This window comes from Dendropsophus ebraccatus, chromosome 12 (genome assembly GCF_027789765.1).
Source record: "Dendropsophus ebraccatus isolate aDenEbr1 chromosome 12, aDenEbr1.pat, whole genome shotgun sequence".
Lineage (NCBI taxonomy): Eukaryota > Metazoa > Chordata > Amphibia > Anura > Hylidae > Dendropsophus > Dendropsophus ebraccatus.
This window is the reverse complement of record NC_091465.1, coordinates 62,888,451-62,906,261: the sequence shown is the minus strand read 5'-3', so window position 1 is coordinate 62,906,261 and position 17,811 is coordinate 62,888,451. Positions and strand designations below refer to the sequence as shown.

The 17,811-nt window shown below is 43.1% G+C and overlaps 1 protein-coding gene across 4 annotated transcripts in view; it reads left to right on the top strand.

Moving 5' to 3' along the window:
• The first annotated feature begins 3,120 nt into the window (after positions 1–3,120).
• The window catches only part of LOC138770156 (transcriptional enhancer factor TEF-1-like), an 87,312-nt gene continuing 72,621 nt past the window's right edge, over positions 3,121–17,811 (top strand). For 2 of the 4 annotated variants that reach the window (XM_069949121.1, XM_069949122.1), the window contains exon 1: positions 3,122–3,328. The gene's annotated coding sequence lies outside the window, so the exon portion shown is untranslated. Of the gene's footprint in view, positions 3,329–17,811 lie in introns of all 4 variants that reach the window. The other 2 variants (XM_069949118.1, XM_069949123.1) reach the window with 2 other exon arrangements.

The window sequence follows — 17,811 nt, the reverse complement described above, 5'->3', positions numbered from 1 at the left end:
GGGTCAGAGTACAGTACCATGCCCCTCCCCCACTCCTGCTCCCACCCAGTACAGGGAGCTCTTAAACCAAAGCAATGCTCTTAAACCAGAATACCAAGTTACTCTTAAACCAAGGTACCACTGTATGTGTATTATATTACTCACCTCGCCTCACTCGACAACAAGGAAGCCAGACTCATCCCTCTCTGCTCCTGTAATGTCCACTCTCCTATGGCTGCGGCTCTCTACTTCCCACCGCTGGTCTGTCAGTGCAGGAGTAAACCTCCCCGGACAAACCTCTTTTACTCTGGACAGTTCATGACATGGACAAAGTTAATTCCAGAATATATTTTTTCTTCAGAATATCCAATACACCAATGAAACATATGAGGCTACTACAAGGCAGATCTCATCATCGGACTCTGGTCTCCTTGGAAGGGAGATTTTTTAGACTCTGCACATCAGTTAAGCCAGATCAAAACTGACTGTGACTCAAAAGATCAACTTACAAAAGACACACAAAAAAAACCTACCTGTTTTTTTTTTGCATCCATCTAGTCAGATTAGCTTTCTGGAATGTTTTCTTCCCACAAATTTACAACCATTTAATTGCAATCACTTCCGCTGACAGTCACTCCAGTAGCTTAGAAAATTACATCCGTAAAACATTTTATGGTCATTACCAATATGGACCAAAGGGAATTCTCCAACATGCTGAATGTTTTTATTTGCACCTTTTCAAACAGAATATTTGGGTTCTGATGAAGTGTCATTTTCCATCCTTCTTTAAGGCCCAATTACATGGGAGGATCAGGAGGAGCAACCTTTCAGGTCAGCACTCACTTGCTCCTCAGCGGCCAACAACATGCATGTCGGCTGATCATTGGCTTTTAACACTAGCTACTACACCAAGTGATTATGGGCCATAGTGGCCAATAATCGGCCAATAATCGCTTGGTGTAATAGGGCCTTTAGATACTATATATATATCAGTTGTGAAATGCACACGTTTGACATGTGGCTTACATTAGACAAGAGCCTCAGGTCAACAATCTAATTTCAAAGGAAAGAAAGTGGCAAACTGGCTGAAGACAAATGAACCCACCCTACCTTTAGGGCAAGGGTGTGTGAGAACAAAACAACTGATCACCGAAGGTGCAATTGCTGTGCCTTGGAGGCTTCCTAAAGAAATATGGGAAGATTTTGTATTCACTTGTGTTGGGTCTTATCTGTTCCATAGCACAAACAGTCTGCTGTGTTCTGTATAGAAATTAGGCTCCGTCTATCAACATAAACCCAGTCACAACATGCGACATAGAGGAAAACAAAGAAAACTTAGATTCAAAGTAGTGTTAAGCTTTCCATACACTTTAGATACCTGCTGGCAGCTATTTCTTCTGACCCCTTCTCATACACATGTACATGTGGTTTGGTTAAGCACATATCTATTCTGAATAAGGGGAGGAGAGAAAGGCATGTCAGAAACCTCAATCGTTAGGGCCCTATTCCACAGGAGCGATAATTGTCCGAATCGGCCCCATTCGGCCCGAATCAGCCGATTTTTGTTCGGTGGAATAGAGAGAATGATCAGCTGATGATCGTGTCATCGGCTGATCGTTCATTTAGGTTCAGACCTAAAATTGTTGTGCGCCACCAGCGCATCGCTACGGTTGAATAGCGGTGCGTGGCGGGGACCGACGATTTCAGCAGAACCATACATTACATACGGGCCGCGGTCAGTGATTGGCTGAGCAGTCTGTCAGTTCAGACAGCTCCGCTCCGAAGCCAATGCTGCCGCGCGGGACTGGGAGAAGAAGACCTGCAGCCTGGACAGTTAATGTATGAAACAAGGGCTGCAAGGACATCTGGGCCGTGGAATAGGCAGATCTAGCAGATTGGCGCTCGTTTACATCGTTGCTCCAAGAGAAAACAAGGATCAAGCATGCTGATACCCAACTGCCTGATCCTTCTCTCCCTGACCTTGGGACACCTTCATTCACATTGGGTGGTGGGTTAGCTGACATTAAAAGGGTAGTTCGACCCCAAAAAAAATATTTCAAATCAACTGGTGCCAGAAAGTGTCAGAGATTTGTAGCAGGACCTGTACAAGAAGGAATAAAGACAAATTAGAAAAAAATAAATATATAATTTTTTCCCGTGTAAATAAAAAAAGAGTTCTAATGGATCGGTAATTTTACTAATACAGTGCTGCCGAGCATCAACTAGTTGGTACATGTTCTTTTATGCCATGTTGTTAGTTTGTTACTTCATTTGGCGTTTTCTACATTGTATCAGTTGACCCACCATTAAAGCTTCCATTACACATTGAATGCATTCTCAGGGCATAAGGCTGCATGTAGATTTGTAATATATTTTGTTTAGAAAAAAATAAATCAGAACATTGCACCAGTAGAGGGCAGTGATGATGTAGAAAAAATAACACTAAAGGATTGGATACAGAAATAAACAAATTGTGTTATTATTGCTCCAATAGATAATATTACTGAATGTTACTGACACTCTCTGATTAGTAAGAAGAAAGCAGTTTGCTGCTGTATACTGGGAGCTATACTATAACAAGCAGAGCAACAGGCTGCCATCCATTGCATGCAAGTGATCTGGCCCATCTTTAATTTCTCTTATATTTATCTATCTTCAGCTCTCCAAATCATGGTACAAAGACATGTAGGTTTATAGCCAGATCATTGAAGCAGAACATTCACAATTTTTGTGCATATGATGTAATATCTATCTATCTATCTATCTATCTATCTATCTATCTATCTATCTCCTATCTATCTATCTATCTATCTATCTCCTATCTATCTATCTATCTATCTCCTATCTATCTATCTATCTATCTATCTATCTATCTATCTATCTATCTATCTATCATCTATCTATCTATCTATCTATCTATCTATCTATCTCCTATCTATCTATCTCCTATCTATCTATCTATCTATCTATCTATCTATCTATCTATCCATGGCCGGCGTTAGGGGGGGGCAAGCAGGGCAAATGCCCAGGGCCCCCATCCCCCAGGGGCCCCCTCCCGCAGTTCCAGTAGGAGAGGAGAGCACAGACAGCGTCCTCCAGCGTCTGGGAGTGATCCCTGGCTGCTGCCATCAGGGGTCACGCAGAGGCTGCAGGACGCTGGGCTGGTGTCTGCTCCGTGTGTGTAGCTCCCCCTCCCCCTCCCTCCAGCTCCTCTCTGCACGTGACTTCCTGCTCTGGTGTGGAGCTGTCGGGACGATGGAGGAGAGGGCTGCCGGGTGAGGATGACAGCCTGCTGCTGCTGCAAGGTACATGAGGGGGATGTACCACTACACCCAGCATGCTAGAGGGGGTAAGTATACTGTATATGTAGTGTGTAATGTGTATGAATGTAGGTGTATAATGCATGAATGCAGTGTGTGTTACATGTCCTGTGTATAGTGTATGGACTGGATGGTTTGTATCTGTATAATGTGTTTTCATGGATGTGTGTGTGTGTGTGTATATATATATATATATATATATATATATATATATATATATATAAAATGGTGTGTGTGTGTGTGTGTGTATATATATATATATATATATAATGGTGTGTGTGTGTGTGTGTATATATATATATATAGCTGTGTGTGTGTATATATATATATATATAGCTGTTTGTGATTGGGTGAATAAATCCTCACTATACACTACTGGAGTGCCGTCCTCGTGTTCAATTTTTTTATATATATATATATATATATATATATATATATATAATGGTGTGTGTGTATATATATATATACAGACCAATATTACCGCCATACAGTGACCACCACATAATGACTATATACACTATATACAGACCAATAGTACAGCCATAGAGTGATCGCCACATAATATTGGTCTGGATACAGAGTCATTATGCAGTGGTCAATCTATGGCGGTAATATTGGTCTGTATATAGTGTGTATATAGAGTTATGTGGCGGTCACTCTATGGCGGTAATATTGGTCTGTATATAGTGTGTATATAGAGTTATGTGGCGGTCACTCTATGGCGGTAATATTGGTCTGTATATAGTGTGTATATAGAGTTATGTGGTGGTCACTGTATGGCAGTAATATTGGTCTGTATATAGAGTTATTATGTGGTGGTCAGTCTATGGCGGTAATATTGGTCTGTATATAGAGCCATTATGCGGTGGTCACTCTATGGCGGTAATATTGGTCTGTATATAGTGTGTATATAGAGTTATGTGGTGGTCACTGTATGGCAGTAATATTGGTCTGTATATAGAGTTATTATGTGGTGGTCAGTCTATGGCGGTAATATTGGTCTGTATATAGAGCCATTATGCGGTGGTCACTCTTTGGCATTAATATTGGTCGGTATATAGTGTATATATAGTCATTACTGCCATAGATTGACCACCACATAATGATATTGCCAAATTGCCGCCATACAGTGACCACCACATAATGACTCTATATATAAACTATATACAGACCAAAAGTACAGCCATAGAGTTACAGACACATAATATTGGTCTGTATACAGTGTATATAGAGTCATTCATTATACAGTGGTCAGTCTATAGCGGTAATATTGGTCTGTATATAGTGTATATAAAGAGTCATGCGGTGGTCACTCTATGGCGGTAATATTGGTCTGTATATAGTGTATATAAAGTCATTATGGGGCGGTCACTTTATGGTGGTAATATTGGCCTATATATAGTGTGTTTTCTTCAATAACGGTATGGAGGTAATATTTGGTCCTGATTATAGTGATTTTTTTATTTTATTTTTTTAATGCAATTCATATAAATAGTTCTTGTGTTTACACCACTAGCGGCAGTCCTGGCATGTAGTGGCAGTCCCATAATGTAGCGGCAGTCCCAGAATGTAGCGGCAGTCCCAAAATGTAGCGGCAGTCCCAGAATGTAGCGGCAGTCCCATAATGTAGGGGCAGTCCCATAATGTAGGGGCAGTACCATAACGTAGGGGCAGTCCCATAATGTAGCGGCAGTCCCGGCATGTAGGGGCAGTCCCGGCATGTAGCGGCAGTCCCGACATGTAGCGGCAGTCCTGACATGTAGCGGCAGTCCTGACATGTAGCGGCAGTCCCGACATGTAGCGGCAGTCCCGACATGTAGCGGCAGTCCCGACATGTAGCGGCAGAACCATAATGTAGCTGCAGTCCTGACATGTAGCGGCAGTCCTGGCATATAGCGGCAGTCCCGGCATGTAACCTTCTGAACTGAGTAAGGGCCCTAATACATGGAGCGAAAATTGTCCGAATCAGGACGCTATCGCTCTGAGAGGACACTGGGGAACATGATCAGGTAGTATATATCACAGACAAGGCCTGAGGACACCGGGGGACCTTAATCAGGTAGTATATATCTTTATTGTTTACTATATACAGCAAGGATTGCACACACATCACTAATGATATACTGTATATATACACATAGGGGGGGAAATTTATCAAACATGGTGTAAAATGAAACTTGCTCAGTTGCCCCTAGCAACCAATCAGATTCCACCTTTCATTACTCACATTCTAAGTAGGTGGAATCTGATTGGTTGCTAGGGGCAACTGAGCCAATTCTTCTTTACACCAGTTTGATAAATCTCCTCCATAGCTTTTGCTGCATCATAAAAGAGCCATGTAGTAGGCTCTCTAAGCGAGCTCCATTCTACCAGATTGGCGCTCGCTTCTGCGGAATATCAGGCCGTGTAATACGGCCTTAAAAGTGGCCGTACACTTCCAATAACTGCTGGCTGAACAATCCTTCAGCTGACAATTATCTGTCCCATCCGGTCCCGTCCTCCCCATACACAGAAATTTGGCACATCTGAGTGTTCCTGTGTTCTCTATGAGAGGGGAAAGCCATAGCCATACAGATCTGATGGCGGCTTATCTCTCTGAGAACAAAGAGGTTGGGCGTTGATTTTCCATCAAGCTCGACCCCCTATGTCCACTGATATCATCTGTCAGAGGACTGTCCAGAGAGCCCCATACACCTTACGCTGATGGCTGAACCCACCAGGAGCAACAGGTACCACCAACAAAAGAGTAACATGTATGGGGACCTTAAATTGTTGCTAAAATATTTCAGCATTTGGGGCCCCACCTTTAACTTCGCCCAGGGCCACATCTAGTCTAAAACCGGCCCTGTATCTATCTATCATCTATCTATCTCCTATCTATCTATCTATCATCTATCTATCTATCTATCTATCTATCTATCTATCTATCTATCTCCTATCTATCTATCTATCTATCTATCTATCTATCTATCTATCTATCTACCTCCTATCTATCTATCTATCTATCTATCTAGAAAAAACAAAGTTCACGCAGCACTCTAGTTCAGAAAAGTCCTGCTGGGTGCCTGCTGTCCCACCTTGGTCCACAGGTGTCTATTCAGAAACAACGACATTAGACTGCAGCACATCCAGACTTAGTCGGTGAAAATAAAGTGAACGCTCCTTGAAAAAGCTCCTATTGGAGGAGCGAAACGTCGCTGTTTTCCCTGTGTGTTTTTTGATGGAATAAACCGTTCACTTTATTTTCACCGACTAAGTCTGGATGTGCTGCAGTCTAATTTCTATCTATCTATCTATCTATCTATCTATCTATCTATCTCCTATCTATCTATCTATCTATCTATCTATCTATCTATCTATCTATTCTTTAGTATAATCAGCAGCACATCAAAAAGAAACAGGGTGCCAGATGTATCCTCCAACCACAAGGTGCATATATATATGTAAAGTATTTCGATGGCACTCCAGATTAGGTGAAAAAAACAAACTTCGATTAGTTCAGTGAGTATACAGCACAGCCGACTGAATATACTTGCTGTGCTGTGCTGTTTACTCACTGAATAAATCAAAGCTTGTTTTTTCACCTAATCTGGAGTGCCATTGAAATACTTTACATATCTATCATCTATCTATGTATCTTCTATCTATCTCCTATCTATCTATCTATCTATCTATCTATCTATCTATCTATCTATCTATCTATCTCCTATCTATCTATCTATCTATCTTCTATCTATCTATCTCCTATCTATCTATCTATCTATCTCCTATCTATCTATCCATCTATCTATCCATCTTGCCTCTCTCTCTCAGATCTATCTATCTTCTATCTATCTATCTATCTATCTATCTATCTATCTATCTATCTATCTATCCATCTATCTATCTATCCATCTATCTATCTATCTATCCATCTATCTATCCATCTATCTATCTATCCATCCATCCATCTTGCCTCTCTCTCTCTCAGATCTATCTATCTATCTATCTATCTATCTATCTATCTATCTATCTATCTATCTATCTATCTATCTATCTATCCAGGGGCGTAACTAGAACTAGCTGGGCCCCATAGCAAACTTTTGATTGGGCCCCCCCCCCAAACAACTGACCACTAAGCTGTGAAGAGAGAGCAATATGTATATATAGTATTAGGAAAAGCATTATAGCACCATGACCACTGCCATTACCACTATATTGTTACCAACCAAATCCAGTATATTAAGATGAATAATACAAACAGTACCAGTTTACATGGGACAAATATTACCCCCTCTTACTGACTAAAACCCCCACATACTGAATAATGCTACCACTGCTACGGAATAAAATCCACAGTCCAATATCACCATTGGCCATACAGTGGCATGTATAGGCTCCACACAGGCTTTACACACCAGAAGTGATCACAGTGCAGTTACAGGTGTCTTCTCCAATCGGAGTCGCTCACTTTTTGGGCTCGTTCCCACTGAGCAAAAGCAGCTGAATTTCTGCGCTGAATCAGCGCTGAAATTTCAGCCGTTAAAATAGGTGCAGAGCTAATTTCCATTGTGTTGAATGGAAATTCTGCTCTGCAGTTCACACAGTGGAATTTCCGCACTGAACTAATCCGCTTTCCGCCAGAAGAATGAACATGTTCATTCTTCCGCTAGCGGAAGCCTATACAAATCAATGGGGCTCTGATTTTCTGTTTCAGCGCGGATTCAGCGCGGATTCAGCGCGGAATACAAGCGTAATACAAGCGGAAATTACTCGCTGAATCAGCGCGGAAATGGGGAAAAGGGGGGGAGGAGGATTCTAGTATATGTTCTGGTATAGTCTAGTTTACTCACCAAATACTCGCTGAATTTCAGCGCTGAATGCATGCGGATTCAGCGCGGATTCCTCGAGTATTCCGCGCTGAATTTGTCAAGAGCTGATTACGAGCTGAACACTTTCCTAGCAGAATACGCAGGGATTCTGCTTGCATTCTGCTTATATTCTGCTCGGAATTAAGCGTCAGTTGATTTCAGGCGGAAATATTTCCTTGCGTAATCCGCTCCTTTTGCTCTGTGTGAACGTAGCCTTTCCCTTCTTCTCCATCCAGCCTGGCCACCATAAGGACTTCTCTCAGTAGGATCTTACAGACAAACAGTTTAGGTTCCTCACTCATGCCCCAATATCCTATGCATCTATTTGCTCCATCTGTTCCCTCATATAGTGGTCCCCTCTGTATTCATATAGTAGTTAGACAACTGTGTCCCTCATTAAGTAGTTAGCCCCTTCTGTGCCCCCCCCCATGTAGTACCGTATTTTTTGCTTTATAGGACGCGCCTTTTGATCAGACGCGCCCCTGATTTTAGGGGGGAAAATATAAAAAAAATATTTTGCTCATTGTCACAGTTTGGAGATAGCAGCAGTGTGATTGGTGCCAATCCCCCCATATAGTGCCCCACATAGTAGCCAATGCCCCCATATAGTGCCCACATAGTAGCCAATGCCCCCATAATATAGTGCTTCCCATATAGTAGCCAATGCCCCCATATAGTGCCCCACATAGTAGCCAATCCCCCCATATAGGGCCCCACATAGTAGCCAATCCCCCCATATAGGGCCCCACATAGTAGCCAATGCCCCCATATAGTGCCCCACATAGTAGCCAATCCCCCCATATAGTGCCCCACATAGTAGCCAATCCCCCCATATAGGGCCCCACATAGTAGCCAATGCCCCCATATAGTGCCTCACATAGTAGCCAATGCCCCCATATAGTGCCTCACATAGTAGCCAATGCCCCCATATAGTGCCCCACATAGTAGCCAATGCCCCCATATAGTGCCCACATAGTAGCCAATGCCCCCATATAGTGCCCCCCATAGTAGCCAATGCCCCACATAGTAGCCAATGCCCCCATATAGTGCCCCCCATAGTAGCCAATGCCCCCATATAGTAGCCAATGCCCCCATATAGTGCCCCCCATAGTAGCCAATGCCCTCATATAGTAGCCAATGCCCCCACATAGTGCCCCCCATAGTAGCCAATGCCCCCATATAGTAGCCAATGCCCCCACATAGCCAATGCCCCCATATAGTGCCCCCCATAGTAGCCAATGCCCCCATATAGTATCCAATGCCCCCACATAGAAGCCAATGCCCCCATATAGTGCCCCTCATAGTAGCCAATGCCCCCATATAGTAGCCAATGCCCCCATGTAGTAGCCAGTGCCCTCATATAGTAGCCAATGCCCCCATACAGTGCCCCCCATAGTAGCCAATGCCCTCATATAGTAGCCAATGCCCCCACATAGTGCCCCCCATAGTAGCCAATGCCCCCATATAGTAGCCAATGCCCCCACATAGCCAATGCCCCCATATAGTGCCCCCCATAGTAGCCAATGCCCCCATATAGTATCCAATGCCCCCACATAGAAGCCAATGCCCCCATATAGTGCCCCAATTGTAGCCAGTGCCCTCCATAGTAGCCAATGCCCCCATACAATGCCCCCATGTAGTAGCCAGTGCCCTCATATAGTAGCCAATGCCCCCATACAGTGCCCCCATATAGTAGCCAATGCCCCAGACAGTGCCCCCATCGTAGCCAGTGCCCCCATATAGTAGCCAATGCCCCATACAGTGCCCCCATAGTAGCCAATGCCCCATACAGTGCCCCCCATAGTAGCCAATGCCCCATACAGTGCCCCCATAGTAGCCAATGCCCCATACAGTGCCCCCCATAGTAGCCAATCCCCCCTGCGACCAGAAAAACAACAAACAGGTTACTCACCTGTCCGCCGGCCCCAGCAGCTCCTCTCCCGACACTCCGGTCTCCCGTCATCCTCCGGGCACAGGCAGCGGGGGACAGAGAGACTGCCGCTGCAGAACACTTCCGGGACACAGGCAGCGTCTCTGTACCCCACTGCCTGTGCCCGGAGGATGACAGGAGACCGGAGTGTCGGGAGAGGAGCTGCTGGGGCCGGCGGATAGGTGAGTAGGACAGCGATCCCCTCCGCACGCCCAGCCCGCCCCCTCCATCGCCGCTTAGCCGATCAGGAGCCCAGGAAAGTGCTGCTCATTGCACTTTTCCGGGCTTCTGATCGGCTCAGCTGAGCAGCGATAGAAGGGGCGGGCGGAGGGGATGGCTCAGGGCCGCTCACTATGCATATGCATAGTGAGCGGCAATACAGGGGGCGGGGGCATACTTTAACGCGGGGGCCCGGGCCCCCTAAGCCCCCGGGCCCCATAGCGACGGCGTACCCTGCCCCCATGGTAGCTACGCCAGTGTATCTATCTATCTATCTATCTATCTATCTATCTATCTATCTATCTATCTATCTATTCTTTAGTATAATCAGCAGCACATCAAAAAGAAACAGGGTGCCAGATGTATCCTCCAACCACAAGGTGCATATATATATGTAAAGTATTTCGATGGCACTCCAGATTAGGTGAAAAAACAAGCTTCGATTAGTTCAGTGAGTATACAGCATAGTCGACTGAATATACATGCTGTGCTGTGCTGTATACTCACTGAATAAAATAAAGCTTGTTTTTACCTAATCTGGAGTGCCATTGAAATACTTTACATATCTATCTAAATATCTATCTATCTATTATCTATCCATCCATCCATCTTGCCTCTCTCTCTCAGATCTATCTATTTATCTATCTATCTCCTATCTATCTATCTATCTTCTATGTATCTATCTATCTATCTATCTCCTATCTCTCTATCATCTATCTATCTCCTATCTATCATCTATCTATCTATCTATCTCCTATCTCTCTATCATCTATCTATCTCCTATCTATCTATCTATCTATCTATCTATCTATCTATCCATCTATCTATCTCCTATCTATCTATCTATCTATGTATCTTCTATGTATCTTCTATCTATCTATCTATCTATCTATCTATCTATCTTCTATGTATCGTCTATCTATCTATCTATCTATCTATCCATCCATCCATCCATCCATCTTGCCTCTATCTATCTATCTATCTATCTATCTATCTATCTATCTATCTATGTATCTTCTATCTATCTATCTATCTATCTATCTATCTATCTATCTTCTATGTATCGTCTATCTATCTATCTATCTATCTATCTATCTATCTATCTATCTATCTATCTATCCATCCATCCATCCATCTTGCCTCTATCTATCTATCTATCTATCTATCTATCTATCTATCTATCTATCTATCTATCTATCACAGCCTGTGGTCTATAGGCATCCAAACACCAGAACAGTTTGGGGTAAATGTATCATACTGTCATATGCATTCATATGCAATATGAAAAATGAAAGCTAATCTGTGACTGGTTGCTATGGGTAACAAAGAGAATCTTACTATAAGAAAGTGTGATAAATCTCCTCCTTTTGTCCCAGATTTGGCACTTAACTATATCAGGTGTTTGGAAAGGTTTCTGGAAAGGTCTCCACCTTCTGGACACAACTCACTTACTATTGCTCTCTGCTATCAGCCATTATCAAAGCCTGTTCTGTATAGACATTCTAAAGCCCCTATTACACAGGGCGACTGTGAGGAGCGCTGGCAGCGCTAGTTTTTTCCTTGTTTCCCGCTATTACAATAGAGGCGGCAGTGAGCGGGTGAGAGCAGAGGGGGCCGCAGGTAGGCTGCCCGGGTGATCGCTTGATCGCTCGGGCAACCCATAGCAGATAGCAGAGGTCTGCTGCTGCCGCTCCTATTCCACGGTGCGACGGCAGCATATCACTGCTATACGAGTTGTTTGTCTTTCAATATGTTGAAAGAAAAATTACTACATCGATTAACCGGCTGATCATTGTGTTCTATTACACAGGACGATTATCGGCCGTAACGGCAGTATCTGCTGAATACGGCCGATAATCTTTCCGTGTGATAAGGCCTTAATGCTTATATGATTTGGCATATAAGTAAATCAGGTGTCTGGGAAGATTCTTGTAAAAGTCCTGACTTTGCCAGACCTTATGTTGTCTACTCCAGTGGTGGATCAGGTAAAACTCTATGGGGGAGATTTCTCAAACATGGTGTAAAGTGAAACTGGCTCAGTTGCCCCTAGCAACTAATCAGATTCCACCTTTCATCACTCACAGACTCTTTGGAAAATGATAGGTGGAATCTGATTGGTTGCTAGGGGCAACTGAGCCAGTTTCACTTTACACCATGTTTGATAAATCTCCCCCTATATGTCTCCTCACTGTCAATGTTGTTTAGCACTGGGTTCTTCCATAGAGCCCTGTGACTCCATCTCCTAACAGTTTGGCTATTTCTTAGATTCAAAATAAAATGAACTGGTTATAAAGGTCGGAGTATATAGTGCTATGGGGTACGTTCACACGTACCGTACCAGCAGCGGATGTCATGCTGCGAGTTGGCAGCGAAATCCGCTGCGGATACCTGCCCGTTCACTTCAATGGGATGACATACTCGCAGTGGGACCAAATTCTCCTCAGCTGCGAGTATGTCAAAATCAGTGCCCTTAACCCCCATGGCCCGGGTACAAACTTTACCAATTCCATGGCCGTACTTACCCCTAGGCACTTGTGATTCGGTTCCTAGGGCGGCACTTTGTGGGGTTCTTTTTTTTTTGCTCTCCCATCTCCCTCTCAGACTTGCCTCTCAATCCAGCATCTTTTCAGGGGAGTCACTGTATGGTGGTATTATCCAGTCAGAGTATCAAGTCTGGTATGGCAGTGTTATCCAGTCACAGTATGGTGGTATCAGGTTTGGTATGGTGTTGGTATACAGTCACAGTATGGCAGGTCTGGTATGGTGGTCTTATACCCACAGTAAATTGAAAAAATGTTCAGCAGCACTAGAAAAACATATATGTGCGGGTGCACGTCTCACCAAACCGGACCCAGGTTCGTATAGAATATCCAAAGAGAAGATGGAGACCGCACTTCCAAAGAAGAATTCACACTTTATTCACACCAGATGCAACGTTTCGGCTCAATGTGCAGCCTTTCTCAAGCAGTGATGCTTGAGAAAGGCTGCACATTGAGCCGAAACGTTGCATCTGGTGTGAATAAAGTGTGAATTCTTCTTTGGAAGTGCGGTCTCCATCTTCTCTTTGGTCTTATACCCACGTTACATTCACCTGATGTACTGTACATACGGATGGTGTGCAGCGGAAAGGATTATTAGAACTCCCAGCATCAGTGTCAGTACAGTCCTGCGAAGATTTAAACACTACATGATGGCGGAGTTCCAACAATCCATTTTGCTGCACACCGTCCATATGTACGGCAGGTGCATACTGATCAATTATCAATATGATTGTTCATAAACTAAGTTTTTTTAATTTTATTTGTATAACGCACACAGATTCCGCAGCACTACACCTATCTGTATGTTCATTGTAGGTCAGTGAAAATGGGCATCTTCAGGTTTAGTGTCTAGGGCAGCAGGAGCTGTAAATATGGCCGGGTCCCCGCTGCGGCTTGCTTCAGAGGCTCCCAGGGTTCAGCCAATCAGTGCCAATATGTACTCGGGCCGCTGGGTTTAAGGGCGCTGATTTTGACATACTCTCAGCATAAAATCCGCTGCGGATACGCTACGTGTGAACCCAGCCTTAAAGTAGAAGTCCAGCAAAAATCTTCATTAAAGTATCTTATTGCCCCCCAAAAGGTACAAAAATCACCAATATACACTTATTATGGGAAATGCACATAAAGTGCTTTTTTTCCCTGCACTTACTACTGCATCAAGGCTTCACTTCCTGGATAAAATGGTGATGTCACGACCCGACTCCCAGAGCTGTATGGGCTGTGGCTGCTGGAGAGGATGATGGCAGAGGGATGCTCAGTGTCTCTCCAGTGCCCTGTGTCCCTCAGTGTCCCCTGCCATCATCCTCTACAGCAGCCACAGCCCGCACAGCTCTGGGAGTCGGGTTGTGACATCACCATTTTATCCTGGAAGAGAAGCCTTGATGCAGTAGTAAGTGCAGGGAAAAAAGCACTTTATAAGCATTTTCCGTAATAAGTGTATATTGGGGATTTGTATAACTTTTGGGGGCCAATACAATACCTTAATAAAATTTTCACTGGACTTCTCCTTTAATAGTGATTTCCCCTAAACAAAACAATGGCATATGGATCGGATACACGAAACAACGGCTTAATGAAGTCCAATGAACAAAGAAAAAGACAAAACGTTATAATTGGGCAGAGACGATTAATTTTTCTAGTGTTTATAAAAATCACAGCCTTTCAGACCACCGTGGCCATCTTTTTTGGTTAAGTGATGTTTCAGCCCACTCTCATTAAGACATGTAGCGACAATGCCGACTAATAGCTACTAGAAGTTCTTCTCTTCCTGCCAGGACCAAGTAGGTAAATAGAAGCTGACCAGGAAGGAAAGGCGTCCATATTACCATAGCCATACACTGTCTGGGTGTAGACATGCCAGGAGTAGTTGGGACAGTGCATGCTTAAGGAAGATGGCACCTTTGGCCTAGGAAAGTTATAGTTAGACGTGTCAGACCTTGGCTTGGGTCAAGCTGTGCTAAAAGAATATGACCCTGTGACTCTTGTGTGTTGCTGCTGACTAAACATGTCAACTTGTGACCTGTTGTTGTATACTCTGTATAACTATGACTGGATTTACAATCTTCAGCCAAACATACCTTCTGAATATTATGTCCGTTTTTGCATCATCAAATAACACTATTTTACAGCAAGTGCACAAAAATAGCTGCAAAATCATGGCAAAAATGTATCATTAACGCAAATCAAAACTAGTCAAATGACATTAAGAAGTCTAGGGGGTAAACCTACTTTAACTACTACTGGTGTGCTCTATGTGGTATGAAACCCAACAAGTGTATCTAGACTTGGCTCGGTACCCCCTTCACCACAACGAGCTGACGTCTTACCTCTGCTACCACCATGTGTGCTGAGTCTGGCTGTGCTTTAGCTATTGACCGCTCATGTAACTCAAGGATAATAAATAAAATATTTGTAGAAACTGATATTTCTAAAGAAGGTTTTCATATGGTGCAGGGCTATATATTATCATGGTACCTCATTTGAATATGTAGTTGACCTGATTTGTTGTTTAGTAGGATAGAGACACTGAACCCTTGATAAACAGCAGATAAACAATTGGTTGAAAAATATGGAGAACAGACCTAAAAAGTTGAAATGATTGTGAATCTTATAATGTGTTTCTATTGAAGTCTATGGAAAAGTGTTCACATCATATAAAGAAGCAGAAATTCCAATCTTGGAACTATGTCATGCGTGCACCGATGGCTACTTTTCCCTAGACTTTAAAGGGGTACTCCAGCAAAAATCTTTTTCTTTCAAATCAACTGGTTTCAGAAAGTTATATAGATTTGTAATTTACTTCTATTGTTCTGGACAGTTCCTGTCATGGACAGAGATGTCAGCAGAGAACACTGTGTCAGACTGGAAGAAATACACCACTTCCTGCAGGACATACATCAGCTGATAAGTACTGGAAGACTGGAGATTTTTAAATAGAAGTAAATTACAAACCAGCTGAAACCAGCTGATTTGAAAGAAAGTGTTTTTCGCTGGAGTACCCCCTTAACAGAGCACATTATCAGATAAAAAAAAACAGATCATCATAAGAGACCCCATGTTCATTAAAGATCTTTGCAGAAGACAAATTGTCCACTAAATATCAACAGAGTATTCAGACTTGGCTCAGATGGGCCAAGTCTGTAACTTGAAATCCACACATGAGATAAGGGGTTAACATAGAGGGTGTATACTTACAGAATGTAAGAAAATCCTGAAAATAAATAACAATAAAAAAATAAATAAATAAATGAAACCTACATGATTAAAGGAAATCACAATTGAGTTATTTAAAGGAAACCAAATCTGCAACCATAGGTTGAAAGAAAAATGTGCTTGGTTCTTGCCTAAAACCTTAAGCTGCTGTCTAGTAGCATCACCTTCTCCTTTGGCGGGATGAGGAGATAAATAAATTAATAAATTCTCTATTATTGTCCATGCACTACTGCATAAGACTTCACTAACAAATAAATAGTAAGTTGAAGTTGTGAGGATGCCAAGTATGTGTACCTTCTGCTGGTCTTACGAGGGCCAGGGGCTCTTCCTTGGGGAGCGTGAGCACATAATGCGGATATGCATCTCTTCCTGCAGTGATGTGCTTGTCTATATATAGGATTCCCATGTGCCTCGTTTTTCCCAGGACTGTCCCCCCTCTTCTACCTTCAGGCTTCAGATTATAATCCTTATTTCCTTATTATTACAACTACTAAAGTTATTTGGGAACCAAACCTCTTCATACTCGATTTCTCAATATTATGGTGGTGGTGGTATGTGCCACCTATGACGTATCAGATGTGGCAAAAAAAAAACAGAAAGTGCAACAGCAACCTACAGGTGCAAGCTCTTACAGTGTATACTCCCCCCGATGTACACACGATAAAAACCTGCTCTGTACATATTAAAAAATGAGGATCTTAGCAAACTATTTGATCAAACAGAGTGTACCATGTCACCAGCGTTAAGGTGTCTGTTTTTGTCTGTACTTAAGCCCAATGCAGCATGCAACCTGCTGTGTGAACAGAGGCATGGAGCTGCTGCCATTTTTAAGATCTGGGTCCCCCATTCACATTTATGTTGTGCTTACCACAAAAAGTATAGAGTGCACATGTGTAAAGTGGTGAAGAGTTTGCTGTAGTTATCAGATCACATCATCCACACATCATTTTAGCCAATAACCAGCCGAACGAATCCAGTAGACATTAATAATTAAATGGTGATGTTGGCCACGCAGATTAGGGCTATGTTCACACTACGTATATTTCAGTCAGTATTGTGGTCCTCATATTGCAACCAAAACCAGGAGTGGATTAAAAACACAGAAAGGCTCTGTTCACACAATGTTGTAATTGAGTGGATGGCCGCCATTTAATGGCAAATATTTGCTGTTATTTTAAACAACGGCTGTTATATTGAAATAATGGCCGTTATTTGATGTTATATGGCGGCCTTCCACTCAATTTCAACATTGTGTGGACAGAGCCTTTCTGTGTTTTTAATCCACTCCTGGTTTTGGTTGCAATATGAGGACCACAATACTGACTGAAATATACGTAGTGTGAACCCAGCCTAGAGATGCAATAGAGATTGACATGTTAGGTAAAGTAGATTCAGGCTGTTGGATATTAATATGTCTGGTCTTTTTATTCTCAGAGGAGATAAGTCACTACTAATGATGAGCGAACGTGCAGAGTAGGTTGGATGCCATAGGCTGCAAGACTCCCTGGCACTGCATCCAACATCTTCAGCCACCAGGAGTCAAATGCTGAGCCTTTGGTGTCAGCCAAACTCGAACGTTCGTCAAGTTCGCTCATCACTAGTCACTACTAAAGGAGTCTGGAAGTGGCCTATTCCCCCCTCTCCATTCAGAACAAATGCATTCTCGGCCAAACTGAGTAAACATGTGCATGAAGGGGTCGGGAGTAGAGATGAACGAAACCTGGAGCATGCTTGAGTTCATCCGAACCTGAACCTTCGGC